The following is a 13,229-nucleotide window of genomic DNA, read 5'->3' as shown; positions in this document are numbered from 1 at the left end:
TTACAATCAGTTCTAACTGTATCTTCATGCTGTGCTGAATAAGCCTGAGTCAGGATGTAAACCACTTTCTCTTTTTTTCTTCAGATGAAGCCATTAATGTTGTCAACAAGCCCAAAACGACTCCAGAAATATCAGTCAGTCCTTCTGAAGACCTGGAGCTGGTGTGTGAGGTGTCAGCTGCAAGCGGAGCTGTTGTATGGAAGAAAGATCAAACAGAGGTGAAGCAGGACCAGAGGACAACCATCATCTCCCAGGGGACGCACCGCAAGCTCATGGTCAAAAATGTGACCCTGAAAGACCATGGGAGCTACAGCTGTGAAACAAAAGATGACAAAGCAACATTCCAAGTGAAAGTCAGAGGTGAGAAAATGCTTGGAATCCCAGAGATAAAGGAACGCTTCATTTGGTGTGTCTTGCGTTTGGAGGATCAACTGACAGCCTCTCTGGTGCAAAACATTTTGGCTATAGGACTTTCTTTGTCATCTAGTGTCATAGCAACACTTTTCTACATGTGCTTTTCCATCCAGGAATGAACTACTGCAACAAACCATAGGCAAGGAGGGTAACTTGTGCAGCTCTTGTAGTCAGCTGGTGTCTGCAGGGTTACAGTGCAAGAGCACACCGGGCATGCAAGGAGTGAGAAAAGGGGAGGTGTTTGAAGAGATCTGGTTACAAAATTTGAATGACACAATGAGGTGGAAAATGCCAATAATCAGACTGATAAATGGCCTGGGTTGCAAAGGCCCACAGTGCTCATCCAGTTCCAACCCTCTCCTTCCTATGTGCAGGGTTGCCAAGCAGCAGCCCAGGCTGCCCAGAACCACATCCAGCCTGGCCTTGAATGCCTGCAGGGATGGAGCATCCACAGTCTCCTTGGGCAACCTGTTCTAGAGGGCTGTTCCCTTCTGATTTACTGGAAATGTAGAAAGACATCAGAAGGAAAAAAGAGAAGGGAGGAGGTTCAGCAGTGCATGCAGGTGTTCTAAATCTCATGTCCAAATCTGCTATCAGACTGCAAAATGTTTAGCTTTGCGATATGATGTAATATGATATGATATGATATGGTATGATATGATATGGTATGATATGGTATGATATGATATGATATGATATGATATGATATGATATGATATGATATGATATGATATGATATGATATGCCTATCATTTCCCAAGGCAAAATAGAGGGGAAAGCATTTACCTGTCTTAATGAGGCATCATGATGCTCCCTGTCAAGGGCAAGTATAGTGAAAACAGGGAACTGGAGTAAGCTCTGCCACAGACTACAGCAAAACGGTGTGACTGTTGTGATGTCCCTGCAGAGAAAGAAGACGTGTTTACAAACAAGGACAAGGTACAAAAGGAGGTGAAGGCTGTACTGACTCAAAATGCCATGCTGAGCTGCGAGGTGGCCCAGGAGAAGACTCACCTTCAATATTGATGTAACTGGTAGGAAACACATTTTGGTTGATATTCTTTGATTATTCCATATTTCCATAGTCTGGCTGTGGAAATGTCTGTGTGAACGTGTCCTCTTGATTCTGCCATGAAATTGTTTTGGCGAGGAAGACAAGAAATGCTTACAAACGTGCAGCTAAAATGATTATTTGTTTTTAACAATGTTTTATCTATCTCTTCCCCTAGGACTACTTTTATCATCAGCTGTCCATGGATGTCCAACTGTGATTTGTACAATGTGCAACACTGCTCTGGCACTTGATATTTCAACAGTACTATTTACAGATCTCTACTGTGGCTGCACTGAGAAGGTTTGGTTGTCAGTGTCCTAAGAACCTTTAGTCAGAGGCATTGCACTTGCCTTTGGCTTGTTGAATCCCACGTTGACGACCATTCGTTTCATGTTCTGTAAATGTAATGATCAGTCGTGAATCCATTGATACCTTTCTAATTGTACGTTTCTCATTAGTCTGAGAGTTTAGCACGGAGGTAGATCTTTCACTCCAGCTGCAGTAGAGATTGCTCTGGTGTCAGTATATTTTGCACAAGATCCGGTAAATTTTAACTTAGACTCCAGATAGCCATGGGCACATCAGCTGCATTCTGAGTGACCATTAGTGAGCTGGCTGATGACGAGGGTTTGTCTTCTGTTTTATTTGTAGCTGCACTCTACTGGTTTTTGCTCATAAGTCAACTTGTTCTCTGTTAACTTTACAGTTCTCGTCTTGTATTCTGAGCTGATCAGGACAGGGAATCTGTTTTCTCCTCTTCTTTCTTATGGCAGTGAACACATTGGAGCTTAATCCTGGTCAAGGTTTGGCATTTGATCAGCTCTGTGGAGGAGCAACTGTACTGGGAGTCTACTGCCTTTCTGCTCACACAGACCTGGTGTCCTTGCAGGGCATAGCTTGCGTTCTGTTCCCTTGTAAAGGTTGCAGTCTTTGCTCTCTCCGTCTTGGGGCATTCTGCTCCTTCAGTCCCTGGTGTGCAATATATCTCTGCTCCTGTAGTAGACAGTTTTGCTGCTGCCTGTGGTGTAGACTCTAAACTATCAGCTCTCACTGTTCCCACACCACGTGGATGTGATTCTGTGGCCTTTGGATCTGTTCCGTGAGTTGTGTAGCTCATGCTTTTGGCTCAGGAAATTGGCAGTTTCAGCAAAGAGTGGATTACAGAAAGGATAGATTTGGGAGGTATCTGTCAGAGAAAATGAAATATAAATGATGACAGAAAGATTATGGCAACAACTGGAATCAACCAAGTTAATCCTCAGCAGCCAAAGCCAGCCCACGTCTTATTGCAGAGGTGTAGGGGGAAAACCCAGAAATGTAGTGCTTTTACACTTGAATTTTACTAGCTGAGGGCTATTATTAGCTGTTTGCCTCAGAAACCAAAGGTTTTCTGTTCTCTTTCAGACCGGATGACCTCATGGCTGCACAGGGTAATGTAATACCTCCTCCTCTGCCATACGTGGAGAGTGCTTGCCTAGCTACCGTTGCTGTATTTCTCATGTGTACCACTGTAACATGACGTGCCAGTCCAGCCCTCACTGCAAAATGATGTGGTGTGAAAGTCAGGAGGGATTATGAGTACTCTTGGAGTGGCTGGCTCTTTCACTACAGAAATCCTCATCTTACTAGCTTCTCCCAAAGTGCAATGGCTTTCTGAGTCTTAATTAATCCTCTTCCCATTGCACTCAGAAAGATTTTCAGGGTTCCTCTACCCCAGGGTTCCACTGGTAGCACAGAACAATCCCATTTTAAGGACATCGTGAATGTTAGGTGCTCAGTGTTGAGCATTATGGGATGCAGATTAGACCTTCTTGCTTAAAAGAAACAAGTGCTGCACACCTTGGAAACCTATAGAAAACTAGAGTAAAAAGGGCTGATTCTGCCATCTCATTCTCTCAGTATTTGTGGTGCACGCTGAAATCCTTACTTGAAGTGGGCCAAAGCTCCATTGCATTTGTGAGAAGTTTTGCATCACCTGGTTGGTCTAGGCCATGTTTGTTGTCTTGCTAATAAGCAAGCCTTCTGATCTTCATCAAATCATTGTAGTTGGAAAAGACCACAAAGATCCCCACATCCAGCCTCAACCCATCCCACCATGCACACTGCCCACGTCCCTCAGTGCCACATCTCCATGGTTATTGAACACTTCCAGGGATGGTGACCCCACCAGCTCCCTGCAAAGCTGTGCCACCACATCACCATTCCTCTTCAGAAGAAGTTTTTCTTAACATCCAACTTGAAGCTCCCCTGAAAACCATCAGTCAAAACAGGGGCTGTTGGAGATGGGCGGAGAGAATGATGCTTCTACAGTCAATACAAGCAGGGAGATCAAATGTAGAGTGTATCAACTGCATTCTTGCATTGGCTTGCTGCCCTGCTCCCTGGCCTTCAGTGGACTGCAGTGCTGGTGGTAGAGCTGTGGTGTGAATCCTGGGATTGCACGTACTGCAACGGTCAGCAGCACAGCAACTTGAGCTGAACTTACCCTCCTGGGCAGCTGCTGCCACTCAGAATTCAGACAGCATGCAGAGGAGAAAGTCATGAAGGAAGGGAAAGGGATGGCAGCAGAAGGCTTCACAGAGTGACAGCGGGGAGGAAGGAGATAGGGGACAGGTCCTGGAAGGGTTTGCCATGACTGCTGGGGAGCAGGAGCCTTCCCGGTCACCTGAGCTGGGTATGCCTGAATATGCTTGCACGAATGATCTGAATGAGTGGTCTTCCATGTCTCCACTGCAAATAAAAGACAATGTCAGTCCCCCTCACACCTGCTAGTCCTGCATTCATCCTTGGAGCCTCTGTCTTGGTATCAACATCAGGACCCTGGGATCTTTCCTGGGACCCAAACAAGCATAGGAAGCTTCTTCAAAATTGGGCTGCTGTTAGAAGCTGGCTAGCACTAGAGAAATCCATGATGTAAGTGCGTCAGAAATATTCTGCACTTCTACAGCCTTTTGTAGGGCAAACCATTTAATAGAAGTGGAAGCCCATTTATTTAGGGTTTATCTGTTCTCCCACGCCTCAAATAGGAACTAGCATGAAAGCTCTCAGCAACCAGTTGTTGGTAAAAAAAGAATCAGATAAAACAGTCATTAAAGTAATCAATTAAAGATTCGATGTATCAATCGACACCACTTAGCAAGGTGATTAACTGAACCACCTTAACTGAAGTGTGTATGCCTAACCAATTACACTTGATGTCTTTCTGATGCTAACTCCATTTGTTGTCACAAAGGGTAAGGTGGGCTTTAAACACTTTCTTCTATATGTGTTAGGTATTAAGAGGAGATGACCTCAGCCAGTTCTCTGAAGAATCAGAGGTTGCTGAGAGTGGAAAACCATGCTTTATGCATAAAACGGAGCTACAAAATCTAATGTAGGCCAAGTATTCACCATATTAAGGGCTATATCATTGCCATAGGGTAGAGTCAAAAGATGGTTTTCTGCTCTTAATTTTCTATGGTTTCCTGATTTTGAGGTCTTCCTAATTGAGCTGTATTTGGCTGATCTCCAGCATAGAGTGGAGCAATATCAAAAAGACACACAGATGAAGATCTGTCATTGTCTTCATTAGAAGAAATCTGAAAATTAGGAGTCCCAGCTGATAGTAAAGACTACCGAGAGGGATGGGATGACCATAAGGACTGTGCTGAGGATGCATTATAATGTGTGATAAACACTGTGAAGCAGTGTTGCTGCAGGAAATTGCACAGTACAACATAGAAGCAAATTTTAATGTCTTCCAGTCACAAGCTGTTCATATCTAATGTCTGTTTTACCCAATGTTTTTCCAGTTCCAGAAGCAGAGGATGCCTTTATCAACAAGCAGAAGGTACAAAACGAGGTGAAGGCTGCACCAACAGGAAATGCCACGCTGAGCTGTGAGGTGGCCCAGGAGAAGACGGAGGTGAACTGGTACAAGGAGGGGAAACTGATCACCTGGAACAAGAAGTTCAAGGCTGAGTCAGAGGGCAAACAGCGTCGGCTGGTGGTGAGCCAGGTGGAGAAGAAAGATGCAGGGGAGTACAGCTGCGAGGCTGCTGGCCAGAAACTCACCTTCAAGATTCATGTCACAGGTGAGACAGGTGTTGTCTGAAATACAGCAGAGAACAGTAAAGTAAAATCTAGTTTCTATTATACAGTGATCCAGTTGCAGTAGTCTGTTCTGAGGTTTTTTCCCTAGACTTGATTGCCTGGGTTTGTAGAAAGTATTTGGTTTTAGTATGGCACAAAGACCTGTTTCAGTCTGTCTGTAGAATAATAATTACTGATTTATGTACAATGGAAGCAATATTCAAGATATTATTCAAATCTCTCCTGTGCCTGAGATCCCAAACTGTAATTCTTGTTCACCGAAACATTTGACTAAGATAAGTATGTGCAGTGAGGCTGGAGTGCATGTTGTACGTGCAGCCTTTCATGGCAGGAGAAGCAGGAACTTCTCCTAGTAGTACACTGCCTTTTTACTATGCCTTTATGTTGGAGGCTGCATCTGGATAGGTGAGTCTGCTACTCACAGTAAGAGACCTGGTAGAGCTGACTATTCCCAGAGCTCAAAGTAAAATAGATATCTGCAAATCACACACAAAGAACTAAGGACTGCGTTGGTGAGCATATTTCCTTTGTGCCTTTGACAGTCACAGTTGTGGCAATGGTAGAGGCCATGAGGAGTCTGTTCAGGAAGCCAGGAGTACTGTTCTGGGTCATGAAAAGGCAGCCAGTGGTTTGACTATCACATGTTTATGTGTTTTGATGTTTCACAGTGGGTCTTAAGTTAAAGGAACTCAGGTTTTGGCTGCCTGCAGGACAGATGTTCTTTTGGGTTCAATATGTTTGCATAGTGACTTGCAACCATGGGACTGGTGTTCAAGGACCCTCTTGGTTCCTTCAGTTCCTAGGTTCTTTCTTGCCTAGATTTGACACTTAGTTTCAACAGAAGAGCTGATATTCTCTAGTGAAGGCTATTAGTTTGGGCACAAGTGGTAACCTAAACCTGTTCCAAGCTGTACATACAGACCTGCAAGATGGTCTCATTTCAGTCCCTCAGTCAATACTTTCTCTTTTCTTCCCTCAGAGCCAAAACCTGTGTTTATAAACCAGGAGAAGGTGCAGAAAGAGGTGAGTGCTGCCCTGGCAGCAAGTGCCTCCCTCAGCTGTGAAGTAGCACAGGATCCAACTGGAGTAAAATGGTACAAGGATGGAAGACTGCTTGCCTCCTCCAGAAAGTTCAGAATGGAATCTGTGGGCAAAACACGGCGTCTGGTTGTGGAGCAGCTGGAGAAGAAAGGTGCTGGAGAATACATCTGCGAGGCTGCTGGCCAGAAGATGACCTTCAAGTTGGAAACAACTGGTGAGCATTCGCTTTGGGAGCACTAAGCAGCTGTTTATGTGGCTTAGAGGAAGAGGAAGTGAGCCATGTCAAAGGGAAGGTGGTGTAGTGCAGGAATGCAGTTGAGATCAAACCCAGCAAACGTTTCCAGATTGATGAGGAAGGGGTCAGAAGAACCCTGACAATAACAGGGATCCGGGCTGAGGATGAGGGAGAGTACTTCTGTGAGTCCAGAGATGACAAGAGCAGCATTACCATCACCCCCAAAGGTATGTCTCTGGAAATGAAGGCTGACAGTGTGGAAGGATCCTTGGCTTCCCTCATCAGCCATTACAACACTGCAAAGTTGAGTTCATTTGTGTGTTTATGCTGTTCTCTGTGTTAACAACCAAGTACAAAACTTGTCTTTCTCTCTAAATAACTGTGGAACAACTGCTTCTGAAGAGCACAGCTGTTAAGTGGGCAAATCAGCCTTCAAGGCTGGAATTAAAAATCCCAAATGTGAGATGGGATTTTTTTTTACCCCTTCTTTGCCTCTTTTCTTCTTGCATCTTTGTAGATGCAAGGAGGATCTCCTCTACAGGCAGGGGATGTGAGTGTGAGTTATGGTGATCACTTACTGCGAGTCATAAAATCTGATGCTTCCAATAAAATCATTGACTCTGTTGGCTCTTTGAAGGTGCTCATACATAACATGATAGCTGGTTTTGAGTTATACAACAAAAAAGCCTTTAATGGTTGGATGACTGGATTAGTTATTTGGAGGGGCTTTGAAGCCTTCACTGTGGGTTTCAGAAAAGGTTAGTGAAATATCTGGGGCACAAAGAGCTGAGCATGTCCTGGAGCAATGGAGAAGGGCTGGATGATTTTTGCGCGTATTTTCAGCCATAGAATTTTGTGTTCTGGTGGTGTCAGTACATTCTTTCGTACAGCATGGACGGGTTGGTTTGTTGCATTGGTTCAGACTTTTGTACTAGGAGCTCAGCAGTGGTTAAAGCTCACACTTGTGCAAAGTAAACAAGCTCCTGCAATTCGTCTCTACTCTGTTTTAGCTGTGGATTAACTTTACAGTTCCTTCCACATGCTTTATGGTTCCTTTCTGTAAGTCTACTTACACAGACTGAGTTGCTTAACTTGAAGTCTTGCTCCAGGATTTTGGGCATATTCTTAGCAGAAATATCACAAATAATTTCACCAACAATTCTCCCCACCTATATGTAGCTTTCCTTTTTTTCACTGGAAGGTTTTACACTGGCAGATATGGTGGGCATGTAGAAACAACCCCATTAATTCTCATGAAGTTCAGATTTCTCTGACTGGCCTTTGTATTGTGATTCTGCATGCATGCCCTGTAGCTAAAGCCTGGATGTCTTCCCCAGCACCTTCAGTCTCCCATCCTTATTTGAGTTACTCCGTTGCAAATCTCTCTGCTAGTACAGGAGAGTTTTTATTTTACCCCTTCTGTGAGGCAGCAGCTGGATGAGAAGGGTGAGATGAGGGAGGACTAGGTTGTTTGGGTGGCTTTTTTTTTTTTTTTTTTTTTTCCTAAGAGCCAACTGGGAATCAAAGTTCCCAAAAATTGAAGACGAACTGTGTCATATAGAGCAGGGTTTGTCAAATCACTGGCATGCACTGTTAGGACATCTTCTTCATCAACATATTCCGGACTGAGAGTTGTCACAAAATTCTGCTCTGTGTCCCAAAATGTGCACTTATCACTTCTATTGGCAGTTATGCCAATATTCTATTGGCAATTATGTCAATAATGCATATAAGAATGTTTTGCACTGGGCCATTGCCACCAGAGTATCCCTGATATATCAAGAGGATTGTTGTAACATTATTGTCCCTAGCACAAGTAATGATAATGTGCTCAAAACAATAGGTTTTTTTGTTGTTAATGACAAGTTCTAGTAAGCATAGAGAGTAGGCACTGCCTTTCATTATTCCTTATGCCAGATGCTCCTAGGACCTCATTCCCAACTAAATCCACATCCTTCTTTCTCCTTCTCAGAACTGCATTTGTAAATCAGCAAACCATTGGCAGACATTAGCATCATACAAAAGGACAAGGTCACATTTGAGTGTGAGCTGTCCAGGCCCAACGTGGACATCAAGTGGTTCAAGGTATGGCATGTAATGGTGTTTTCCTTTCTGACTTGTCTGGAAATGAATGAGAGCCTTTAATTTCACTTCCAAGGGATGAGAGTTTAAGCTTTTGCCTGATAGCTTTTGCACTGCTCTCTTTTCTTTATGCTCTTTTACTTGCCCAGATCAGCACTCTTTGTTATTATGTCCTGAGTTCATTTATCAAGTTGAAATGAAAGTTTGTTTTGTGTTTCTTGTGAACTCCTGAGGTCTTGCTGCACAAAATATTGTTGGTTGGTGTAGAGTCTTGAGCTTCAACTCTAACACAGAAATTCTCAGCCAGGATTTTGTAGCCTTGTTGTGATCTGGCTTTTAGGGTGAAATCTGAGTTTTCTTTGCACCTGACAGTGTGAGAATTTGCTCTGGCACTTTGTGTACCTCCGCAGTGCTCAGCTGTTCCTTCCCTTACTTGGGGATAACATCATTTATTCAAGGTGATGTCCAAACGGGCTTGTTGACAGTTTTCCACAGTGCTTTAAGCTGTCATAGGTCAGCCAGAATTTATGCATGTTCTATAGCCATTCCTACATGTTGAAAACACTGCACTGTGCTTAAGCTTCAGCATATGTTCCAGTAAGCACAATTCCATTAATTCTAGGGGAGTGGGTGAATTAAGCATAGATCTGAAGGCTGCCTATGCTCAGTGCAGAGATGGAAGGACTCGTGTAGATCTGACTTGGTATTTTCCCTTCTAGGAATGGAAGGAGCTGCGTCAAAGTAAAAAAGTGGGCATTTCTTCCCAGGGAAATAAGAGAAGCCTCATTTTTCACAAGTGTGAATATGAAGATCAGGGAACATACTCGTGCAAAGCAGCCGAAGACAAGACGTCAGTTACCCTAAAGGTTCATGGTATATTTAACTGAAAGAGCAAATAAATCCTCTTGTGGTGTTTTGTACCACAGGAAGAAATGCTTCATGGGCAGTTTGGGCATTTCTTGGTTAGTCATTTTGGATACCTTTCTCTTTTTTCTTTATGCTTATGACAGATTTTCCCTCCGTGTGTTGCACTGGTTAAACCCCAGTCTGTAGCTCATCAGCTGGCTCTGAAGCATCAGACTGGTTACTGAACACACGGGTCTGCTGTGCCCTGGTAGATGCCACCTTCCAAAGGGACGTCTGAAAGGATGCTTTTATCTGATTTCCTACTAGATGCTGTCCTCATGTGGCCACTTGGGTTCAGTGTTAGCATGAACATGAACATCTGTCCTGTCCCATGACTTTGGTGAACTCTCATTTTCTCTCTCAGTCTGCAGCCAGGTTGGGTTGCTGTTTCAGTACTGGCTGTTTTATGCAGGAACTCTGCTCCTGAGGTTAATCCAAGTTGTATCCAAGCCCTTCAGAAGGAAAGGGAAACAGTAGCACAGAAATATGAGCTGATTCTGACATAAGTAAGTGCAGACCTGGAAAGTTAAAAGGGATTGTGTGATGTTCAAGGGATTTTGAAGTACAGATGTCCCCTAGGTAAGATTTGTGGCTGACATTCCCCATACATTGTGGGCACACAAGCTAAGGAGAGACTAGTGATGAGCATGCAGAGAAGCCAATGGTTCAGACAGGTTTGTAGTGACACGACATTGTAGAGTTCCGTCTAGTTCTCCTTGGCATAGTTTGGAAAATAAAGATGAGGTGATTGGTGGTAACCAATATGGCTTCATCAAGGTCAAGCCAGGCCTGACAAACTTGGTGGCCTTTCATGATGGAGTAACAGCATCAGTGGATAATGGGAGAGCAACTGACATCATCTACTTGGACTTGTGCAGAGCATTTGATCCCGTCCTGCATGACATCCTGGTCACCAAAGTGGAGAAAAATGGTTTTGATGGATGGACCAGTTGCAGGATAGGGAACTGTCTGGATGGTCACACTCAGAGAGTTGCAGTCAATAGCTCAGTGTCCAGGTGGAGGGTGGTGTTGGGACCAGTGTTATTTAACATTTTTGTAGGCAACATGGACAGTGGAATCAAATGCACCCTCAGCAAGTCTGCAGATGACACCAAGCTGAGCGGTGCTGTTGATGTGCTAGAGGGAAGGGATGCTACTCAGAGGGACCTGGACAGGCTGGAGAGGTGGGCCCTTGGCAGCCTCATGAACTTGAGTGTGGCCAAGTACAAGGCTCTGCACCTGGGTCAGGGCAATGCCAAGCACAGGCACAGGCTTAGAGGAGAATGATTTGAGAGTAGCCTTGACCCTGAGGAGAAGAGTTGGTCTGGAGGGAGGTGTCCCTGCCGATAGCAGGGGGATTGGAACTAAATGACCTTAAAGATTCATTCAGTTCTATTGTTCTTCTACCCTTAATTTTGCTTGAAAGGTTTTAGAATAAATGACATTCTGGTTTCCATGAAAACTGTTTGCAGGGAGTTCAGTTTTAGCTAGTCTGTCTTTATGTTCAAGGGCAGTAATGCATTGACTGTGTTTAAGAGAGAAATGACTCAGGAATTGATGATGGTTTAGAATAACTGGAAGATGTGGAAGTGAATGAATATGGGAGTGCATCTTTTGTCTGTGAGATTTCACACGATGAGGTTCAGAGCCAGTGGTACAAAGAGGACAACAAGCTGAAGGCTGATGACAACATCAGAATGCGGCAAGATGGTAGGGTGTAAGAGGGGCATCTTTCTCCTGAGGGGGTGTGGGTTGGAGATCAAGCAGAAAGGACATCTGAAATGAAGTGAAGAAGGTTCAGAAGGGAGTTCCCCTTTCGTTTTGGGACTGAGGTTAGGGTGGAACAAGTGACAGGTGGGAAGCTTAGTGTGGGAAGTGTGATGCTATCCCACCATCCCACACTGCCAGGAGCAGGTAGGAAATGAGTGCAGTTCTTTCCAAAGTGAGGGTGAACAGGTCAGTCAGTTCACCTCTCCAAAGAGGTTTTGTCTGACAGTGAGTGTGATCCTTCTGTATCAGGTACTTTGAAGGTGACGGCGGCCGCATTCGGTCAGTCCTTGTAGAAGCCATGTTTAGATTCTGCTTTGGTGGGGATGTGGATGTGGGGGAATGGATGGTTTCATTGACATGAGAGAACAGGCAGTGATGCTGTGAAACCAGATGGATGATGCTCAGCCTGGCCATGTGCCTCAGAGCTCTTTGCTCGAGGAAGCCAAGTGTAGGTGTGGGTTTGCTCAGAGCTAAGTTACTATATTTTACCAAAGTAATTATCAATGTCCGTGTTTCATTGAACCTCTTTTCCAGTTCGTAATGTGAGGACTTTGATATTGGGATGGGAAGGTCATGGTTTGATATGGATGTTGGACTGGGAATCAGAAGATCTGGGCTCTCTTCAGGTTGTCAGTCTTATTGTCGGACTTCTTTTCAACATTCCTTTCTTTCAGTTATTTTTCCAATGATGTTTTAAGGCATTTTGAGCTGATAGGTGTAGTGTTCACGTGCAGTAATGCTGATGTGAGTAAGTAGGTGATAATGTAAGGGTTTTTTACATTCCTTCTAAATCTCTGATTTCTTTTGTTCCTTCCTTCTTTAAGAGCAATCCATTCATCTAGTAAAGGAGCTGTGTGACAAGGATGTGACTGAGCCTGAAGAAACCAAATTTGAATGCGAGATATCCATTCCTTCTGTGAAACCTCCCAAGTGGTATCTACTTGGGAAGTCTTACAGGCTGGAAGAAACTTGATTATGCAGCAAGAAGGCACCATCCACCGGCTGACCATACCGAAAACCACCACTGATATGACAGGCACCATTCAGTTCTCAATTGGCAAATCCAAATCCACAGCCAATCTGCTCGTCAGAGGTAGCGTATCCTGGCTTGGTTTACATCATGAAGATGAAGAATTAATTAACGTACAGTCTTCCTTCACTGGGGTCTTTGAAATATTGTGTGTGTGTCTGGAGGGTCTGCTCCATTTCCAGTTCAAAGTCGTTGGACACTAAATGAGACAGCTGCATCTCAGTAAAAGATCTGTTTGTATAGTTGTGATGTGCTTACTGTTCAGATCTACAGAGCTGACGTTTTGTCCCTGGCTATAGCAAAGAAGTCAAATCAGGTGAAATTAATTGTATTTCTGAACTAGACAAGTTTAAGTTTGGTAGCACCTAAATTTGATGCAGTGTGTCATTGATTTCATCTGAAAGAAAATTCCAGGCTTTTTATCTGCTGTTGTCCCCAGTGTAAGAGTCTTCATTCACATCCTAAAGTACTTGTTAAATGTTCAGCTCACTCTTATTTGAATAAAAGCCTCAACTGGGAGCAATTTAATAGGCACAGGACAAGAGCTGGACCATGCATTTGGTAGATAATATACAGTATTACTTTATAGAAATGTAGTCAATGGC

At 44.0% G+C, this 13,229-nt stretch overlaps 2 long non-coding RNA genes across 4 annotated transcripts; both read left to right on the top strand.

Annotated features, from left to right (window-relative positions):
* LOC146753663 (uncharacterized) lies at window positions 1-5,529 on the top strand. The gene is made up of 4 exons (XR_014940092.1): window positions 1-360; window positions 1,322-1,448; window positions 1,644-1,768; window positions 5,260-5,529. It is a non-coding gene; the product is annotated as an uncharacterized LOC146753663 (long non-coding RNA).
* A 1,016-nt stretch (window positions 5,530-6,545) lies between these two features.
* On the top strand, window positions 6,546-12,995 carry LOC146753662 (uncharacterized). Of its 3 annotated transcripts, none has more exons than XR_014940091.1 (4): window positions 6,546-6,815; window positions 8,809-8,921; window positions 9,638-9,784; window positions 12,419-12,995. It is a non-coding gene; the product is annotated as an uncharacterized LOC146753662 (long non-coding RNA). The 3 variants fall into 3 exon arrangements; XR_014940090.1 differs by having other exon boundaries at window positions 9,638-9,791; XR_014940089.1 differs by lacking the exon at window positions 12,419-12,995 and having other exon boundaries at window positions 9,638-11,539.
* The last annotated feature ends 234 nt before the right edge of the window (window positions 12,996-13,229 follow it).

Source organism: Coturnix japonica, chromosome Z (genome assembly GCF_054131305.1).
Source record: "Coturnix japonica strain WE chromosome Z, WE-NBRP24, whole genome shotgun sequence".
Lineage (NCBI taxonomy): Eukaryota > Metazoa > Chordata > Aves > Galliformes > Phasianidae > Coturnix > Coturnix japonica.
Note: the sequence above shows the minus strand (reverse complement) of the source record. Positions and strands in the feature narration are given on the sequence as shown.